At 41.2% G+C, this 22,376-nt stretch overlaps 1 long non-coding RNA gene across 1 annotated transcript in view; it reads right to left on the bottom strand.

Moving 5' to 3' along the window:
* Nucleotides 1–13,455, bottom strand: part of LOC142826773 (uncharacterized) — a 91,509-nt gene extending 78,054 nt beyond the window's left edge. The window contains exon 1 of the long non-coding RNA XR_012901008.1: nucleotides 13,261–13,455. This is a non-coding gene — a long non-coding RNA (uncharacterized LOC142826773). The remainder of the gene's footprint in view (nucleotides 1–13,260) is intronic.
* Nucleotides 13,456–22,376: the final 8,921 nt, after the last annotated feature.

Here is a 22,376-nt window from a genome sequence, read left to right as displayed (position 1 = left end):
ACTGATTTACACCAAAGAGAGCATATCAATTTTAATGAGAATAGAATTTGTCTCAGTTCATTTTATATTGTGTTTTTTGTACTGCCTTATTTTCAATGTAAGAACAAATGCCCAGGTAAAGAACATGCCCAGGTAAAGGATTCTGATAACTCTAACATAGAATGTGCATCATCATTTTATAGTTCCTTTATGCCATTTTCTTTGTGAGAGCTGCAGTAGCAGCAAGGAGAGGAGAGAGGACAAGACCTCCTTTTCATATATAACAGATCCCAGCTCTGTGAGAGATTCTTCAGTGTTCTCAGGCCAGCTGGAAGATATAATCCCTCCAACATGTCCTGGGTCAGCCTCGGGGACACCTCCATTTAGGACATGCCCATTACAGTTCCAACAGAAGCCTCCCAAATGTCCTTATCAGGTGCCTGAAATACCTCAGCTGGTTCTTCTCAGTCTGGAGGAATACTGACTCTGATTTCAGGCCCTCCCATGTAACCAAGCTCCTCATCCTATCTCAAAAAGTAAGCTCAGCCACCCTGTGGAAAAATCTCATTTTCACCTCTTGTAGCCACAATTTCATCCTTTTTGGTCATTACCCATGGCCATGGGGGAGGATGGTGTCCTAGAGCAACCTAGAATCCAAAAGGTTCATCTGAGAACATAGTTCCTGCTTCACCACCAGGGATTGGTACAGCTCCTATGTCACTGCTGCTGCTACAGCCATCTACTATTTGATCTCATTCTCCAACTTGCCATCATTTGTGAACAACACTTCTGTATACTTGAACTCATCCACTAAGGGCAAATGCACCCCTCACAACAGGAAAGAGTGGTCCACTTTCTTCAGGGTGAAGACTTTCTACATGATCTCTGATTTGGAGCTGCTATTTTTCATCCCCGGAGCTTCACATTCAGCAGCAAGACATTGGTGTGCATGCTGGAGATTATAGTTTGAAGAAGCAAGAGGGACATCAACTGCAAACATCAGAAATGCTATCTCTGAATCCCATTCCTCACAGCCTGGCTGCAACTCATTAGAGTATAGAAGAGTACTCAGAAAGAATAGATGGGGAAGAAAAGGGAGGAAGTGTTGCCTTATATATTAAAAATGTATAAACTTGGACTGAGGTGGAGATGGACATAGGAGACGGACTTGTTGAGAGTCTATAGGTTAAGCTAAAAAGGGTAAAAAACAAGAGTGATGTCATGCTAGGAGTCCACTACAGACAACCTACCCAGGTAGAAGAGGTGGATGAGGCTTTTTTTTTTTAAAACTAACAATCATCCAAAGCGCAGGATTTGGTGGTGATGGGGAACTTCAACTATCCAAATATATGATGGGAAACTAACACAGTGGGGCACAGACTGTCCAATAAGTTCTTGGACTGCATTGAAGACAACTTTTTATTTCAGAAGGTTGAAAAAGCTACTTGGGAGAAACTCTTCTAGATTTGATTTTAACGAATAGGGGGAAACTGGTTCAGAATTTGAAAGTAGAAGGCAGCTTCAGTGAAAGTGATCATGAAATCATAGAGTTCATGATTCTAAGGAATGGTAGAAGGGAGAACAGCAACATAGAGACAATGGATTTCAGGAAGGCAGAGTTTGGTAAGGTCAGAGATCTGGTAAGTGAGGTCCCATGGGAAGCAAGACTAAGAGGAAAAACAACTGAAGAGAGTTGGCAGTTTTTCAAAGGGACATTATAAAGGGCCCAAGAGGAAGCTATTCTGCTGCATAGGAATGATAGAAAGTATGGCAAAAGACCATCTTGGCTTAACTAGGAGATTTTACATAATATAAAAATCAAAAAGGAGTCATATAAAAAGTGGAAACTAGGACAAATTAAAAAGGATGAATACAAGCAAACAATATAGGTATGCAATGGCAAGATTAGAAAGTCAAAGGCACAAACCAAGCTTCTATAAATATATTAGAAGCAAGAAGAATACCAAGGACAGGGTAGGCCCACTGATCAGTGAGGGGGGAGAAACAATAAATGGAAACTTGGAAATGGCAGAGATGGTTAATGACTTCTTTGTTTTAGTCTTCACCAAGAAGTCTGATGAAGGAATGCCTAACATAGTGAATGCTGGGGGGAATGGGATAGGTTTAGAAGTTAAAATAAAAAAAGAACAAATTAAAAATTACTTAGAAAAGTTAAATGTCTGCAAGTCACCAGGGCCTGATGAAATGCATCCTAGGATACTAAAGGAGATGATAGAGGAGGAATCTGAGCCTTTAGTTATCATCTCTGAAAAATCATATAAGACAGAAGAGATTCCAGAAGACTGGAAAGGGCAATTATAGTGCCCATCTATAAAAAGAGAAATAAGAACAACCCAGGAAACTACAGACCAGTCAGTTTAATTTCTGTGCCTGGAAAGATAATGGAGCAAGTAATTAAAGAATTAATCTGCAAACACCTTGAAGATAATAAGATGACAGGTAACATCTAGAATGGATTTGTAAAGAACAAATCATGTCAAACCAATCTGATAGCTTTTTTTGATAGAATAACGAGTCTTATGGGTAAGGGAGAAATGGTGGCATATCTAGACTTTAGTAAAGCATTTGATATGGTCTTGCATGATCTCCTTATCAAGAAACTAGGCAAATACAACTTAGATGGGGTTACTATGAGGTGGGTGTATAATTGGCTGGATAACCATTCTCAGACAGTATTTATTAATGGTTCACAATCCTATTGGAAAGTCATAACAAATAGGGTTCTGCACGGGTCTGTTTTGGAACCGGTTCTTTTCAATATCTTCGTCAATGATTTAGATATTGGAATAGAGAATATGCTTGCTGGGTGCATCTAGACTGGCAAGATTTTGCACAAAAGCAGCCACTTTTGCGCAAAAACTTGCCAGCTGTCTACAATGGCCACTTGAATTTGCGCAAGAGCACTGATGTTCTAATGTAAGAATTCAGTGCTTCTTGAGCAAATACTTTGACACTCCCGCTCCGGGATAAGCCCTATTGTGCAAGAATACTTGCGCAAGAGGGCCAGTGTAGACAGGCACGTTAATTTTTTGTGCAAGAAAGCCCAATGGCTAAAATGGCCATCGGCGCTTTCTTGCCCAAAAGCGCGTCTATACCGGGCACGGATGCTTTTGCGCAAAAGCACTTTTTGTGCAAAAGCATCCGTGCCAATCTAGACGCTCTTTTGCGGAAATACTTTTAACGGAAAAGCTTTTCCGTTAAAATTATTTTTGCAAAATCATGCCAGTCTAGATTCAGCCATTAAGTTTGCAGATAATATGAAGCTGAGAGGGGTTGCAACTGCTTTGGAGGCTAGGGTCATAATTCAAAATGATCTGGACAAACTGGAGAAATGGTCTAAGATATATAGGATGAAATTTAACAAGGACAAATGCAAAGGAAGGAACAACCAGTTTCACATATACAGAATGGGAAGTTACTGTCTAGGAAGGAGTACTGCATACAGGGATCTAGGGTTTATAGTGGTACAGTGGAGTCCGCATTAACCAACACCCAGTAATCCGACACTCTGCTTTATCTGACCCTGCAGCTCCTGGGGACTTCGTCCCCGGGAGCTGTAGGGTCGGATACAGCGTGGGCCAGGAGAACGGCCCCGCTTGCTGCTCCTGCCCAGAAGCATCTCGGCAGCAGCGGCAGCAGCAGTAGCTTCTCCTAGAGAGCAAGGGAACAGTTGATGCTGCTCTGCCGGAGACTTCCCCGGCAGGAGCAGCATCAGGTGTTCTGTTGCTCTCTACAGTAGAGTCCGTATCATCCATCATATTCAGTAATCTGACCATGTGTTGGTCCCGTTTAGGTCGGATGATAGGGACTCTACTGTACAAGGTAAATATGAGTCAACAGTGTGACGCTGTCGCAGAAAAAACAAACAGGATTCTGGGATGCATTAACAGGAGTGTTGTGAGCAAGACACAATAAGTCATTCTTCCACTCTTCTCTGCATTGATTAAACCTCAATTGGAATATTGTGTCCAGTTCTGGGCACCACATTTCAAGAAAGATGTGGAGAAATTGAAGAAAGTCCAGAGAAGAGCAACAAGAATGATTAAAGGTTAAGAGAACATGACCTATGAGGAAAGACTGAAAGAATTTGACTCGTTTAGTTTGGAAAGGAGAAGACTGAGAGGAAACATGATAGCGGTTTTCATATCTAAAAGGGTGTCACAAGGAGGAGGGAGAAAAATTGTTCTCCTTGGCCTCCGATGATAGGACAAGAAGCAATGGGCTTAAACTGCAGCAAGGGAGGTTTAGGTTGGACATTAGGAAAAACTTCCTGACTATCAGGGTGGTTAAATACTGGAATAAGTTGCCTAAGGAGGTTGTGGAATCTCCATCTCTGGAGATATTTAAGAGCAGGTTAGACAGACATCTATCAGGCATGGTCTAGAGGTACTGGATCCTGCCATGAGGGCAGAGAACTAAACTCAATGAGCTCTTGAGGTCCTTTACAGTTCTAGTGTTCTATGATTATCCTGACTATGAATTAATGAACAGGAGTGGAGACAGGATACACACTTGTCAGAGTCAAATGCCTGTGTATAAGAAATTTGACTTAATGCCAAGAATACACACACAGCTCTCACTCCAATACAGGAACTGAGTAGAATACAAAAGCAACCCTGTCATCTCAAAATCCTGCAGCACTTCCTACAAGATATCTTAGAGCTGTTCCACTGGTCTGACTCTGGGTTGGAATCTGCATTGTTCCTACAGAATCTGAGGTTCAGATAATGGGCATCACATGTTCTATAGCACCTTGGCATAGGCTTTGCTGAAGTGGCTAAGGATTGTGCTCTCCCTATACCTGTAACATACTCTCTGGTCTCCTTTCTTATACATTGGGAACACCACCTTGGTTGGCCAGTCTACAGGCACTGTTCCCACATTCCACATCACTTTAAAAGGTCCATTAATCCTGATAATCCATCATTATCCAGAGCTTTCAACATCTCAGGCCAAATCTTATCCACTCAGGCTGCCATTATTGAGGAGTTTTACTGCAATAACAACCTCATCATTAGAAGTAGTTCCTATCTCATCAGATTTTCCAGTGCTGCTTCCTAGAAGGGGGACATGTCCATCAGGTTGAAGAGTTCCTCAAAATGCTCCTTCTACCTCTTGATAATCTCAGTTAAGGTCAGCATTGCACCACCCTTGCTGAGTACAGCCTGGGCAATTTTCCACCAACCCTTCCCAAAGCATAGATGTTTGCCAGAACATCTTTAATGACATCTAGTAGTCATTCTCCATGGTCTCTCCAAAATCCTTACAAATATGGGCTTTCCCTTCAATAAGTGCTATAGCTACAGCCCTCGTAGACAGTTGGTATCTCACAGACATATCACAAGTCTGGTCATGAACACTGCTTGGAAGGACTCTTTCAACCTGACAGCATCCCTCATCACTAGAGTCCACCAATAGGTCCTAGGGTTGCTACCATGGCAGGCGCTAACCACATTCAGACCACAGCTTTTTGTGGCTGCCTGAATGATTGAGGCCCTAAACATTATCCAATTTGACTCAATGTCAAAGACCTCATCCAGAATGCAGGAGAAGTTCCAGAGGTGGAAATTGAAGTTTTTCTGCATAGAATCCTCCTCTAAACAATCCTAGGTGACTCACACTTATCATTTGAGCCTAAAAAGTACACGTTACCTTAATGTTTATTTAAATATATATCAAAATAGTAACAATAAATTTATAATTTTGTATATTTGGTCTATCACAGCCATGCCTGTATGCAATTTTATATAGAGAGAGATTAAGGTCAATGAATTTACTACTTATTTGAAAAAATACTTTATGGCTGTGTCTACACTGGGCCACTTATTCCGGAAAAGCAGGCACTTTTCCGGAATAAGCTGCGAGCTGTCTACACTGGCCCCTTGAATTTCCGGAAAAGCACTGACGATTTACTGTAAGAAATCAGCTGCTTTTCCAGAAAAACTATGCTGCTCCCACCCAGGCAAAAGTCCTTTTTCCAGAAAACTGTTCCGAAAAAGGGCCAGGGTAGACAGCACAGTCTTTTCCGCAAAAAAGCCCCGATCGCGAAAATGACGATCGGGGCTTTTTTCTGGGAAAGCGCGTCTTCATTGGCCACGGACGCTTTTCCGGAAAAAAGGGCTTTTCTGGAAAAGCATCCTGCCAATGTAGACGCGCTTTTTCCAGAAATACTTATAACGGAAAACTGTTCCGTTTTAAGCATTTCCGGAAAAAGGTACCAGTGTGTAGACAGCCTATATGTACTATGGCACAGCAAAATCCTTACAGTATGGTAGTAATGATTATGAAAGCCCTTTCATTTGAAGTCCCTAATTTGCAGAGCTTGGAACTTCAAGAAATATGCTTGGGATGAAATTTCTCAGGACTACTCTCAATCCAAGAGAACATATGAAAATAAAAACATTCCATCTGGTTATTTTAAGATTGAAATACCAGTGTTTTCACACATTTAACTATTGTTATAATCTGAGAAATGACTTTGCTAAAATAGTATCATAGGATACAATGTTTGGTATCTCTTACTGCCTTTCAGAACAAATATCAGTTTACAAGCAAAAAGATGTTTTGCTGTCTCATATATTCACCCTTCCCCCCCTACTCACCTTCCTTTACTGTTCTTTCCTTTTTCCCTTTACTTTTACCTCTGCCCTCTTAGGTACCATTTTTACTTTAATTACTTTGCAATTGTAATGTTCTTTAAATGTACAACATCTTTACAGAGTGCATTACCTGATTCTGTAGATACTCCCTCAGATTTATAAACTGCACCAGCATGCTGCATGTTAAGTGTTCCATGTAGAACCTGCTGCACACTTTACGTTAGAGTACACCGGGGAACCTAAAGTGCGCCCAGTAGGGTATGCAGGTACCAATTACAAAACACAAAATAATTAAAGACACTTTAGAAATCACTCCCCACTGTAGAGTACATTACTCTGCTAAATAGACTAGTGCTGAATCTTCAAAAAGTGGAGGAGGCACACTGGCTGACTGATGTTGTCTTAATCCATAAAATCTGTAGGGTTTTGTGATACTGGCACATGCACTGGAATGGTGTCATATATACATTTTATGATTGTGCATTATCCTCACGTGGCAAAGATACAAGTGCTAATAAAACTATATTATATTATATTATATTATATTATATTATATTATATTATATTATATTATATTATCCTTCTTACTTTGCTTATGTCACGTTAAATAGATATTTTTAGATTTTTTTTTCAGAAGGTTTGCCAACTTTTGTTTTTATTATTTCTTTTATTACTTATTTTAAGCAATAACATTATCACCTTGAATTCAACTGGACAGGTGCCAGCAGGAGATATATTCTTTCCATAATTGCTTAGTTTATATTACCAATGGCATCTTAAATCATCGTAACCTGTGCTAAGGGTTCATGCTCCTTTAGAGCTCCAATTATTGGAATTAGAAAGGGATGATGGCAGTAACTACAACAGTATTCACAAGTTAACAATCTTCCTTTTATTAAGAACCTTACTTCAGAAATAATCTAAGTCTCAATTAAAGATACATAAGTTATGGTGGAAGAATATTATAAAATGGTCACCATCAATGTTTTCATGGTCACATCCTAAAGGGTACCATACAGACAGGTGGATTTCTCAACTAATTGTCATGTGTGGAGAGTCTCCTGATGGATTCTTCTTCCATAGTCATTTTGGGGGATGCCTTTTATTTTGCACAATATTTATATCCATAACCCTTATACTTATCCATGAGGGTTACAAATCCTTCTCTCTTATCTGGACTTCTATAGACCATAAAATTTTGGATGTCTCCCTTTTCCTAGTCTATTGCGTTATTACCTTTATTTTCATTAACATATACATTAAAAGTTCTTATGGCAATCTGCAGGTTCTGCAAATTTTTCCATGCTGTTACAATCTGGCACCTTTCTGTATTGATGACTATATTGTGGTATATCTTCTTGATCACATACTAGTACATGTCAGCTACTAGGTCACCCTTCCCCAAATGTGGCTAAGTAAAATCTTACAGAACTGAAAGGTTTGTATTACAAACTTACTTAGCATATATACCCTAATATAGTGTTTCTCAACCAGTGTTTCTCAACCCTTAGGGGTACTTGAGAGATGTCTGGGGGGGATACATTTACATAACTGAAATTTGGCGAAAACTGAATTTTTGTTTAAAGTATTACAGCGCTTTATTATTTTTGTACTTTTTACACAGCAAAATTTCATCGCCCATCCAGCTATGATTAAGTTGTTTAAACAAATGTGTTGCAATGGTAGAAAAAAAGTTTGCATGTCTGAAAACTGTAGGTACTGGGGAATTTTTTTTAAAGGGGTACTTTATTTAAAAAGGTTGAGAAACAGTGCCCTAATATATACTCATTATTCACAAATACCAGTTTTATACCCCTATAATAACATCCTACTTATTCCTATGCCTATAACCTATAACTTAAAACTATTCATTATACTTTGATTACATATAAGTTAATCACAACAATTGAAGACACAATTAAATGAATATGTTAACTACAGAGAGAAAAAAATAACCAACAAGTAGCTGAAGTCTTTAAACAGTACCTAAGGTTGCTTTCCAATGTCATGATTCTATTGTCCAATATCTTCCAACCTGCCAAACCTAAGAATGATTGCTTACTCTCAATGAAGAAAGAGACTCCCCACTTTTAAATGTAATAAACATCAATTTCAAGTCTCATGGCTCATGAGATATTGAAAGTAAAACCTGTCACTAGTCCAGACCTGAATATTGAACATTTTTCAAATCAAGCTAATGTTTAATTCTATATGTGTAGGAAATGAGAAGTTTCACTTCTGAGGTGCAAGAAAATCATTTTTGTGTCACATATAAAACATGAATTGAAAAAGACATTTTTGATAAACTTGCAAAGATGAGTTTAAACTAAGAGTGCCTCTGTCCCTTTAATGTTAGTGTTGACAACCATGAAATATATCATTTACTTGACCCACAAGAACTGTGCAAATGTCTGAGACTTTTGAAACCTTGAATTAATTTTTTTTCTGCAGCTTTGTCCCAGTTAGGAAATACCTTTATCAAATAAGGAGGTTTAAAAGTAGTGAGATCAGCTGAGAGTCAGTGTATTTAAGAGGTTTATGCAAATCTGAAGTGCCTCAATTACAGGCTTAATATATTTTAATTGTTACATTTAAATTATGAGTATATTAAATATGTTCATAGTTGCTTCTGCAATTTATGGATTATGTGCTTTAAAAGCTTTAGAAAAGAACAACTTTAGTTCATATCAATACAATTAACTATATCTATGCCATTTTGGTAGTAATCAAAGTACCTATCACAGGTTGCTATTTAAATGACCTATGTGGAATAAGTTTGGTACCTGTTCAGTTCAAACTGGACAAGTGTCTAGATCACTAATTAGAAACACAGTTAATACTAGAGAGAAGACCTTCTCATGTCAAAGTTGAGACTCCTTGGTGTAAAATATAGTGGAAACCTTCAATCTTACTGCCCATAGAATTGCTACTCTATGGGCACATCTATACTCAAGACGATAGTCGTCCTAGAAGCTGATATTCTAGTGTTTGATTTAGCGGGTCTAATATAGACCCATAAATCAAATTCTGAGGCAGCCCCACCAGTGTCCAGTACTCCTCATTCTGTGAGGAGGAAGGGAAGCTGATGAGAGTATCTTTAAGGTCCTGGGGAAGAGAATATCTCTACACTGTATTTGTCAATGCCTGGAACAATGGAGCTTGAAACTAGGCTGAAATCTCTGGAGACTACAGTTGCACAAGTTAATATTATTAATTGTATGGTTGAAGAACAGAGGATTCCATCTCTAGAGCTGTGACCTTTGCGAAATATTAAATCCATCATCTTCAACAAGCACTAAATTCATATTAACATTAAAAATACACTGAATTTTAATTCTACTGTTTTTAATATGTTTTATCAGCAATAATTATTAAAACTAAATACTGTTCTCATAGATTGTGTCCAAAACACAACTGTCCCATGCATCATGTTTAATGATCTTCACAAAAGTCCCTGACCTCTACTTTAAGTTCTGTTTAGACATGGGTCTTTGAAAGGGGAACAAAACCAATAAATAAAATCAGGAAACTGACCTAACTTTAAACAAATAATTTGTTAGGGTCTAGAAATAAAAGGGCTATATTCACAGCTGAGCCTCAGCCTTTTACAAGTGCAATTTTCATTGGCAAAATTGCTGATTACACTGATCCACTTGCAGTTACATGTCTCTTGTTCTGCCCATTCACCAGAGGTATGGACTTGTTAAAGCTATTAGCTACACAGTCTGCTTCTTTAGTTCAAACAGTAGCAGCACATAGTCACAAGCACAGGAGGTCTAATGTTAACCATCCCTTTGCTTCCTTCTCCTTTTAGTTCTAACTTATAACAAGCTGACCAGCATAGATGTTCATAACAGGAGTAAAAAGATATTTGATTAATTTGGGTTGCTAGTAGGTGATTATAGTGCCGTATTTCAGTTACTCTTGTGTATTGATATTGTGATTTTTACATTGTCAGATATACTTAGAGCATAAGGATAAGTCCTTTTTAGCATGTGTGAATATCTAAATAAATAATAAATTAATATTTGTTCTGGGAACTTGCTTCTGAATGTGTATGCAGTAACTATGTATTTTATAGTAAAGGCAGCAGAGAATTTTAAGGATTCAGCATGGAGTATGAATAGAATAGTGTCTCAATCCACTGAAACAAGAAATTGCCTGTTTATTCATTGAGGCAGACAAAAAAAGAAGCATGAGATTAATATAGTAATAGGTACAGGTCCTTATTTAACTGTCACATAGTTTCTAATTATTAATATTATGTAAAGATGGTAGAATAATGGAAGATATATCCAATTATTGAATGATTACATTCACAGAAACCTAATTAAAGCTTCATCATTAATTGCAAATCATTTATATAAAATGGCGTGATCTTTCACTGACTGAATGAAAACATAACCCTTAATGAAGATGTGTTATCTATTAATGCACAGTAATTTTGGAGACTGAATCTCTTTTCTAGCAAGTAGTAGTGAGCTGCTATATTCTCTTGCAGTATAGTTTAGCTGTGTTTGTGCACATCTGGGCATGTATAAGGATAGCCACATTATCTCCATGTTTGTTCTAAAGTTACATTCTTTTTCTGCTTTCTTAGTTCTCAGTGTACTTATTCCTCTCTTTTCATCCATTTAGCCTTTGACTAACTTAAAGATACACTGCTCAGTTGGAGGACCCAAGATTTGTCTCTGATTTAGCAGGACTGATATTTATTTGATTTCCCTGCACTCCACTATTTCTCAGTATCAGAACTCCTGGGAAATGTTTTATGTTAATGTGGGCGAGGCGAGGGGACAGAAATTCAAAATCAGTCTAGAAAGGTGTTTGTTGTTTGTTTGTTTGCTTTTACAGCCTCCTCAGTTAGACCTGTTCTTCATTGCTCTCTGCTGGTAGACTTTAATGATGGAATGGTAGTTTGAGCAACAAATCACTGAGATGATGCTCCATATTATCTAGTCTTCTCCACCTCAAGTTTGATATGTAGATTAACAAATATTTACAAAAATTGTATTAATACATTTAAAATATTTTGAAAAAGGAAATGAAAAATGTCAAATGGAAAAAAGGAAAGCATGCTAGAAATGGACCAGCCAATTTGTATTATGTCATCCCTTTCACAAATCCTTTAGTTAGCTCCTTCGACCTTTGCACAAGAAAAGAAAATTTATGAATTTTTAGTTTCTCAAAGAAAAGTTGCAATTTTCCATGTCTGGTGAGGGGGACATTGGATTAGCTCTACATGAATTCCCTTTTGCTGGGGAAGCAGATTTCACTTTGCCCTCCTTCAAATCTTTCAAATATGCATTTGCTGGCTTGATCTCCTTGTTGATGACATCTCCTATCATATCGCTGGTGTTCCATGTATCACATTTCTACATATCATAGTTAAAATTAAATATTCATTGTGAAAAGCATTGTTTCTGGAGTAGATATTGAGCTGCTACCTTAAAGAATGTCTGGAAAAATATTTTCCTCTAGAAAATTGTCATGCATGATATTAAAATAGCACATGAAATTAATAAGACTATACAGAACTGGAAAGGTGTAGTGTAAAAATCTACATAAAATGTTAGAAATTGGGTAACTGCAGGGTGAGTAGAAAAGAGATTTAATCATAATAGGCTCATGCCTCAAACCTCATGACAAGTTTACCACTGAGCAGTTTTAATTACTTTGGTCTGAAATCAGGGCTGGTGACATACTTCACCATGACCTGGACAATTTGTGAGGGGGCTTGGCACTGAGCCTCCCATGATGGATCAGGGTCTTCAGTGAAAGGGGCGGGGCTAGGGCCTAGCCCCTCCTAACCAGCCCTCAGTTCCACACGGATCACACCACATAGGGATCTGGCAGCAATTTAAAGGACCTGGGGTGCTGGCCATTGCTGCTGCCACAGTAGCAAAAGGTGGCAGCCTGGATCCCCAGGTGCTTTTAAATCACTGGGTCCCACCTGTAGCAGCCCTGTCTGGAATAATTTTTGTCCTGAAATGAGCAATTAATCTTCCTACACAACTGTTTGTTAGTTTCAACATTATAACTTCATCCCCATCTCATGCAATGAGATTATGCTTGTTGTGACGGCTCGCGTGGGTGCAAACACCCCCTCCCACCCGGGCAGGGGGGTTCGGCGGACCCGCCATCTCGGGTCCCCCGGAAAGGGGCCTGCAGTTCGAGTGCGATCACCCGGCTGCGAGTCCGGGCCGGGGATCCGCGGACTCGTTGTCCCGACTCCTCTCTGGCAGCCCCGGGGTACTCGTCTGTCCGGGTGCTATGGGCGAGGGGATGGAGTCACCCCCGGCGGCCTGTCAGTAGGCAAGGTCCTCGCCGGGGCGAAAGGAGGGTAAGGGCCTTGGCCCCTTGGGGCCTTAAGTCCCCCTTTCCGCCCTCTGCTGTACCTTGTGTTGTCCACCCCCTGCGGGGGGTACGTGGGTTGGGGTTTCGAGGCAGGGAGGGGGGTGTGGGGGACCCGGGCCTGCCCTCTCCACTGGGTCCCAGCCCAGGGCCCTAAGTGGGGGAACAATGGGGACGTTCCTCCCACGACAGGTGGGGTCTATCCCCGTAACACACCTGTCCACGGGCGCCAGAAGGACCCCGCCCCGGGCTCCTTCCACTCCTCGCTACCCTCCGCCCCGTCAGAGGGTCCCGCGAGGTCGCTTACCCCACCCGAAGCGTCGATCTCGTCCCGCTGCCGTCGTGTGGGTTTGGGTTCGGTAGCTCATCTCTTCCAACGCGGGGAGGTCTCCCCCTGGCAGCTGGGTCGGCGGCCGCTCCTCAAAGTGCCGCCTCTGTCCGTTCTGCCCGGCCGCTTTTCAAGTGGCCCGGGCGGGGACGCCGGGGGCGTCAGTTCCGGCCCCTGGGCGTCCCGACGCTCCCTGACGTCACGGCCGGGGCGTAATGCCCCGGCGCTGGATCTTCGCCGCGCGGTTTGAGTGGCGCGCCGCTTGGGCTCCCCGCCCCTCGGCCGCGGCCGCTCCCGGCCCCTCCTTCCCCGGCGCGGGGCCGGCCGCCCCTTCCCCGGCTGGGTGTCCCCCCGGGTCCGTTCTCCCCCGCTCCCGGGGTTGCCTGTCGACCCGCCCGGCGGTCTGGGGGGGGCGCTTCCTGCTCCGCCTCTAGTGCAGACCTGCCTGGGTCAGTCACACTTGTAACCTAGGCTGAAACAATATAATAATTCAGAGCCTGTATGCTGACCTAGCAGGAGTTTCAACTTGTGAAAGATTTCTTTATACAATAGAAAAAGAAATATCAGAGTACAATGTGGTTCAGAGGAATTTCTAGGAGAAGATGAAACATGACTTGAAAATTGATCTTACCAGATCATACCCAATCTCTTGTTTCATAATTTTGCAGATAGTGGTCCAATCAATCCCTAGTTATCTTAATTGAGTACAATTACAGAATGGACAGCTCTGACCCATTGTATTCCATAATGTATGCCCTGCATTATTCCTATTCCTGCTCTTAAGAAGCTGTCAAACTCAGGACTGTCAAGGACAAAGCAGTTTGGTAATACTAGAGGCATTACCAGATTTAAAAAAATCTTCATCTAAGCTACTTAATAAAAATACTCATCAACAATCCTTTTCCAAGTCTCAGCAAGCGACCTCCACACAAGATGACTGAAAGAAAAAAGGGGAAAAAAAGCACTTTAACAGCATGCCCACCAAATCTGATTTGGGGGCTGTGTCAGACCAGAGTTCTGTAATTAAGGGCCCCTCAGGGATTATTGTAATTGCAGTCTACACAGAGGGGGGAAAAGCTGCTGTCTGTTTTGTGTTAATCTTTTTTCTATATCACTTCTGACTGACTGCTGTATAAACCTCTCATGTGCATAAGTTTAAAATCTGAACTTTCTACATTTATTTTTATTTTTGCATAGATTTATTTGCTAATTGTTATTGTGATGGTCTGAATTGTTATCTAATTTGGAAATGTATTTGCTATGTGTAAAACAGTATCTTGGGGGTTGTATTCGGGGGCTGTGTCTGTAAAATATCTGGCTGGCCTACAATACTGTAAGCAAAGCCAGAAGCCATGTCCAGTGAGAAAAATAATTGGCATCTGAAAAAGCTCCTGAGAAACAGAAAGGTCTCCAGCCTACCCTTCTTTACTTTGTCTGGAAGGATTTATTAGAAAACTAACTGAACTAGCATTCTAAAGGTGTTTACTCAAAACTTACACTGGAAGATGGGAGGAGGAAAAAAAATCCTTTCAGAAACCTCAAACTTCAGACAACTTCAGAAGGCAGACTTTGAAGTGGAAAGACAGTCCCTTTGAAATTCTGAGTATGCTATCATCTACTTAGAAAGAAATTGAATGGCTGAATATCAAGGGATACTGGCCTACATTAGACATTAGGTAAATGAGAATATAGGGTACAATGGAGATTATAGATTGATAGGAATGTGATTATGTGAATGAAATAGTCTCCCACTGGTAATTGTACCAGGATAATCATGTTAGAAGAGGACCTATAGTTTAACATAATCATGAGATGTTTTGGTACCTGAATAAGAAAGTGTAGCTAGACATAGGACACAATATATAAATTACCACAAGAGACACAGAGAGAGAGAGAGAGATTAACACTTGAGGGCCTGTCAACAAAACTGGACCCAGGAATTGGCAAAATGAAAGATTTCTAGTCCTGTTGAATAATCAGCCATTAACTGAGAGAGTTATTTTGTCCAAGAAGTGTGTGTGGGGAGGGACAAGTTCAAACTTAATGTGCTTAACTTTTATTTGGGTTTATATTTTCTTCTATTTCTTAAATGAATATTGCTTAGTGAATATGCCTGGAATTGGCTGGTGCAATTGAGTCAGTCATCGGAAGCAAGAAAAACACCTGGAGTGGCACTGGCAACACCATTCATTTACAAATCACTTGTTTGGTTTACAAAATCATAATTTTTTTATGTATGAGCCTTGACCATACATAAAGATGCTAAAATGTATCCAGTCTGCCAGCTGGGCAAAAGGGATGTCCCTTGCCCTTTACTATCCCTGGGTTGAAGGAGCTGACTTGATCCTGCTTTCATATCCTATTCTCACTGTTACCCTCTGCACCCCCTCAGCCTCCTCTGCATTTCCCAGTAACTGCTAAATCTGTCTCCCATTTCTGCTCATATCCTGCTCCCATTAAGACTCCCCATGATCCTTTTACATTATCTATGCTACTCCTCACAGACCCTCTGCCCCTCAGAGTATCCCGTCTTGCTCTTTCCAAACTGTTGAGTGTTAGCCATTTATTTCTGTGATTGGGTTTAATCTCACCAAAACCAGTGAGATGTGGCAACCATTCTCATTATAGGGCAGCCCACTTTCCATAAGCAGATGGATATAATGCAGTGGCAGCCATTTTACTGCTTTGGACTCACTGGGCATGTCTACATTGCAGAGTAATTTCAAAATAACAAGGTGAGTGAATAATGTCAAGATAATAGGTTTCTTATTCCAAAATCTGTAACCCTCATTTTGCAAGGAATATTGCCTATTTTGAAATAGTTATTTCGAAATAGGTTGTGTGCAGAAGAGGCAGCCGTGGTTATTTCCAAATAATTGGCCTCCAGGGCTTCTCACAGCTGCCCTGGTGGCCATTCTATCCACACTAATCAAAATGCTATAGTTCCCCTTCCCCTGCAGCCCTTAAAGGTGCAACTAGAGGGGAAACAGTTTGTGGCACATCATGAGCTCTGCATTGGGATCTCGGGGGAGGAGGCAAACCTCCAGGATCTCCACAGCAGGTGCAAGAATACCAACATCTATGGATAGATGGCTGGCAGCCTGGCCCAAAAGGGCCACCTGCACAAGCCAGAAGAGGTGCGCATGAAGATCAAAGAACTGAGGCAGGCCTACACAAAGGCCAAGGAGTTCAGCTTCTACTCAGGTGTAGCACTCCATTCCTGCCCCTATTTTGACCAGCTCCACTGCATCTTGGGAGAGGGGTCAGTCTTGTCTCCTCCTTCCTTTGGACTATGGGCTGGAAACGCCTGTCATCAACCACCCAGAGGGTGTAGCTGAGGACAAGGAGGAGGGGGTGCAGGAGGAGGAGGAGGAAGATGAGGAGACCAGCCTGGACATCCATTCCCGGGCAAGTGCAGCAAGGTAGAGGATACTGAGCCCCTGCCAGGGGAACCTGCCATATGGGGGAGGAGGAGGAGGAGACCCCAGTAATAACCTCTCTGGTAAGCAGCATCTGCTGCTCATACACACCTCCCCCAACACCGTCCACCCTCTCCTCCAGTGAGCAGAAATAGAGTCCTCTCCCTGTGGGACACTGCCACTGCCAGACCTAGACTGGCATGTGAGGAAGATGAGCCATCCCATTGCCCCCCTCCTGCCTGCAGGCTCCTGGCCTGGCCAGCACCTTCCCATGCCTGCTTATCTCTGGGATGTTAGGGTGGTGAAGAGACCCTGGGATATATGTGCCCCTGCAGGAAAGAACCCACTCTCTAGGCATCAGATGGCCTTACTCGAAGCACATCACTTTCACCTGATCCTAGACCTTACAGTGTCGGATCAGAGATGAGAGCTAGGCTTCATGCACAGTGTCTCCTGGGACGACTGCCCTTCTTTATTTCTCACAGCTGAACCAGCTGCAAGTGGGGCATGAGCTACATCTCCCACACCAGACTCCTGACACCATGAAACCTGTAGGTGTCACAAACCCCTCAAGGACCGTGAGAAGGAATACATAGCCTGCCTCCCTTCCTACGGCTATCTCTGGAACAACGGGACCATAGATTGGACACAGACCTGGAGAAGCACTGTGCTGACTGGGAGCTGCACCACACCACCTGGCAGGAGCTGTTCCAGGAGGCCCAGAGCATGTGCGCGGCACAGAGCACTGCCGTCAACCAATTGGTTACCACGATTGAGCAGTGCAGCAGCTGCCCCTCATGTACCCATTCCTTCCCAAGTCCCCCCACACACACCTGCTGCTGCTCCTGCTACTATCCCTGCCTCTGTCCCTGCCCCTCTGGTTTCACCCCCTTATTCCCCATGGCCGCTGAGAGCCCTGCACACGAGGCAGTGGGACCACCTGAGGCAGGCATCAGTCCACGCCCCATCCCTGAGTCCCACCTCCCTTTTCCTTCCCCTCCTTCTGCCTCCTGCCCCCTCCCTGTTTCTTTTCCCAGTCCCTCCCCAGTTCTTCATTCTCCAAATAAAAACCAGATAGTTCATTTATTCAACAGAAAAGGTCTTGTTTATTTTATCAGCAAGGGAGGGGGGAAAGAAGGGAACAAGGAGGGCTGAGGAGGGCAGGGCGGGGGAGCAAAGGCACACTGGGGCACTGCAGAGGCTCCTTGTGGGGAGGCTTGGGAGAGAGTCTCACAGGTGTCCTTGTCTGAAACTCTCCCTTAGAGCCTCTTGGATGCGCACAGGCCCCTGATGGACCTGCCAGATGGCAGCTGAAAGGCCCCTGTGAGCTGCTCAGCCTCTGACCCCAACCCTGGCAAGAATGTCTCCCCCTTGTTTTCACAAATATTATGGAGGATATAATAGGCTGCCACCACCTGGGGAATGTTACGCTCACCAAGGTCCAAGCAAGTGAAGAGGTGCCCTCCACAACAATGTGGGCCCTGCTGAGCCTGCTGTTGAAATGTTCCTTGATTTGGTAAAGGTGTCTAGTGTAGGCCTTCATAAACCAGGGAAGCAGAGTGTAGGCTACATCCCCCATGATGAACATGGGCACATCTAATGGTGCAGTCTATGAGGGGGTACAAAGTAACTGATTTATTGTTTTACAGTGGAAATGTTTAATGACTGCCGCCTGTAAAGATTCAGATGTATACAAGATGTAAGAAAACTGTATATTAAATAACTTTGTACAGAAATTTCATATTGTTTCTTCTTTCATAAAATAAAGGGTGACTGATAGCAATGATAGTGAGCTGGTTCCAAGAAGCTGTTCTTGCTACTGCAGGTAAAAAAAAAAGATTTTATATTTAACCAAAAAAATGGATGAACCCCAACATCTAACCATCTTCAGATTTTTTTTTAAAATTGCTAGACGTAGTGAAGCTACCAGTAAAACAAATTCAAAATATAATATCAGATGCATTTTCTATAAATATTATTAAACATCTTCCCATATCTCTCTTGTTTTGGCATTTCTCATTCCTTCATTTGTTTCTTGTTCTACATTTTTATCTATATCCTAATGCAATTTCATTTCAAATTCTATGTGTTTGTTGACCTTAGGGAATTAGAGAAAAAGATTTCCTACTGGAACTACATTGGTTAGATGTATCAGCTTAATTGACATGGTGGCAAAAATGTCTGAAGCTGTTGGATCCTTGTTTACACAATGATTCCTTTAGAACTACCACTATAGCAAATGAACTGGTTGAAAGTATTCTGATAAAATTCCCTAGCATTAATAAATCCAGTCAGTGTCTATTTTCCCCCTTACACCATTTTTTCTAAAATTTAAACTGCATTGGTTGGTATTTGTGCATTAAGTCCTTTTCTACTAGTGACTTTTTTCCTTCTCTCCTCTCACTAGGCTTGATTCAAAGCCCATTAAATACAACAGAAAGATTCTCATTTCCTTCATTGGGATTCAGATGACAGCTTATTGCACTCATTTTCTCTTTTCAATGCATTTTGGTCATCATCATTCATGGTTTTCTTCTCTCCATACCAAATTTTGGTCCCATTTCCATCCGATTCCTCATGTCCTTGTAGAATGAAGGTTGGAGTGTCTGACTTGCTCAATACCCAACATCAGGTGTTCAGTCTAAGAATGGGCTGGTGACAAAAGGCCTGATCCAATGAAGCCAGTGAGAGTTTTAATATTGATTTCAAGGGGAAATAGATTAGACCCAAAGTGAATCTCAGGGTTTTACCTTCCAAATGAGAAGGTAAATGAGATGTCAGCTTGTCAAATGTGTTCATTTTCTAGCAGAGACATTTTATTTGTTATTTGTTTTACACTGCCATTGAAATTAAAAAGAAAGAACAGGACAGGAAAGTAGTGGGCCAGAGAGCTTTCAAAGCCAGACATCTGCAGAACTAGACTTCACATACAAATTTGATACTACCTTGTAGGGCATGACCAAAGACATGAACTGGATGGGTCATTATATTCAACATCCAAATGACATCAAAAGCTAAAAAACTTAAAAAACAACAAATAGTCTAGTAGCACCTTAAAGATGTTTCTTTCAGATGACAGAAGTGGGCTCTGCCCACGAAAGCTCATGATACCATCTACATGTTTTGTTAGTCTTTAAGGTGCTACTAGACTATTTGCTGTTTTTTAAGTTTTCCCTGTTAAAGGCTAATTTGGCTACCTCTCTGAAGCATCAAAAGCTAAGTATCGGGCACTTACAGCCTATTCTATTAGTCTCATTTAGCACATGGACATTTTAATTGACGGGCTGGGCTTTTCCTTTTTTTTTCTCCTCCCCATCCCCTCTTTTTCTGCTTTATATTTCAAACTCTGGGTCCCTTGCTCCATATTTGGTATCTGAAGAAGTGGATTGTGCATATGAAATTTCATGATACTATTTATATATTATTGTTAGTCTCGAAGGTGCTACAGGGCCTTTGTTGTTTTAAAATCCTTTTGTTTTGTTCTTGTTACAAAGAGACAAAAATTACTGAATATGTTTATACAAAAAGATTAAAAAATATTTTTCTCTCTTTTCAATAAAAATGTACATTTAATTGTTTAGGGAATTCCTATTTTGAATCAGACCTTCCTAGTCTCTGTTTTCTCAACTCACAGCTACCAAGACAAGAATATCAAGTAACAAATCTGAATAAATATCTGAATAAATATGGGGGTGAGGGGGAAAGTCAGCCTTCAGACAGCCTGATGAAATAGTAATGGTAAGAGTGTCACCTGCATCAATACCACCAACAGGAAATGAATTAGTACCTCATTTATTGTCAAAACTGACCATATGAACAGCATGCTGCGTTGTCATCAGACCAGGATATTAATTAAGGGAAATAAACTCTATCTATAGATTAGCGAAAGTAATATTTTTAATACTGACAAACCTAAACACTGAAGAAAGGTGTTTGGAATTGGGAATCTAGCTGTGACAAATTCAGGGCCCCATGCTGCAGACTTTAATCAATTAGCAACATTGAAATCAAGGAGCTGCTTGTGTGCTTAAAAGTTTGCTGTTCCTTTGTCCTAATCTTTATCTACAAAGAATTTTACTTGCAGATATTTGCCTCAGTCTTGAAAACCTTCCCTTAGATGAGTGACTCTTACTCCTGTGAATAAGCTAATGAGCTTGAATAGGACTTGTCACCTGAGTGTAGGTTTGCATGATCAGACTAATAGTGCAAGCAATGTGTTAATCAGTTGATAAAATGTCAATAGCCTCAGAGGAAATGGCTGACATTAAGAGAAATGAATTATTCACTCTATGCAGAGATCATTTGTTTGTAACAAATATTGAATGTGCTATCTTTAGATAAGATTTAAAGTAGGGCAGCCTGCATGGAACTTCAGATCCAGTGGTGTTGGGGCAAGGAGGTGAATTAACTGATCTATCAAGGATGATCTAGACTAGAGCATAGGTTCCTAAACTGGGGGGCATGCCTCCCTGGGGTGTGTGAAAAAATTCCAGGAGGGGCAGAAGGCAACCCAGCCCCCCCAGTCAATAACCCCCGTTAAGAAAGAGCCCGATCCATGCAGGCTGGGTGGGTCGGGGGAAGGATGGAGCATCCTGGGCAGACTTCTAAATGGCTGCCTTAAAAGGGCAATGCCTTTTTTTCCCCTGGAGTACCAGCACCTTTTTTTAACATTGGTTTCTGGGAATTAAAGGGGCTGCAATTATTTTATAGGCCTGGTAAGTTCCTTTTTTTTTCTTTTTTTTTGCTCAACAAGTTTTGCTGCTATTTTTTTTTGGGGGGGGGGAGAGGTGGGAGGGTTTCTCAACAATCAAAAAGGGGGCATGATGCCAAAAAATTTGGGAACCACTGATCTAGAGGGTGCTTGGTCCTGCTGTGAGCAGGGGACTGGACTTCATGACCTCTCGAGGTCCCTTCTAGTTCTAGTATTCTTTATGATTCTAAGAGGAAGGGGCAAAACAGAAGTCTTTAAACAAGCTACTTGAACATTACAAGTTTGTTTTAAAGTGATGCATTTCTATTTTGGGACACTGGCAAATAGAAGTTGATACTTTTTTATATCCTGTACCTCAAGACTTCATTTAAGGCCTTGGAATGTTGAAGACAATAAAATTTCTTGTGTGCTGATCCTCACCATCCACTAAGCTAATATTCAGTATGGCTGAACAGCCACAATTCCTGACAAAGTCAATGAAAGCTGCAGTAGCCAGCTATACCTATAGATCTTTGCCATTTTCATTCTTTCCCACCTCAACTAAAATAATGCTTGTTTGTACTTTTCACCTTTCTACTCAGTCATTGACTATTCAAAGGGCCACAATAACATAACATTGGCTTATTGCCTACTTACCCCATCAGCCTTCCTTTATACGGTTTTATAATTGTAATTTGTCCAGGTTTTTTTCTTCTTATTGATGTTAATAGGAGTTTTGCCATTCTCTTGACTAGATATATGTCTCTTGATTTTTATACAGCTGAAATCTCCTACTGACTTTGAAACTGAATACTTTACTGTTGAATAAGACAATATGTAAACATTTCCAAGTTATCAACTTCCCTTTTGATTAATCTTTAAGGGTATGTCTATACTGCATTCCTCTTTCGAGAAAGGAATGCAAATGCAGGTGAACGAAATTGCAAATGAAGCACGGATTTGAATTTCCCATGCTTCATTTGCAT

This window comes from Pelodiscus sinensis, chromosome 2 (genome assembly GCF_049634645.1).
Source record: "Pelodiscus sinensis isolate JC-2024 chromosome 2, ASM4963464v1, whole genome shotgun sequence".
Classification (NCBI taxonomy): domain Eukaryota; kingdom Metazoa; phylum Chordata; order Testudines; family Trionychidae; genus Pelodiscus; species Pelodiscus sinensis.
Note: the sequence above shows the minus strand (reverse complement) of the source record. Positions and strands in the feature narration are given on the sequence as shown.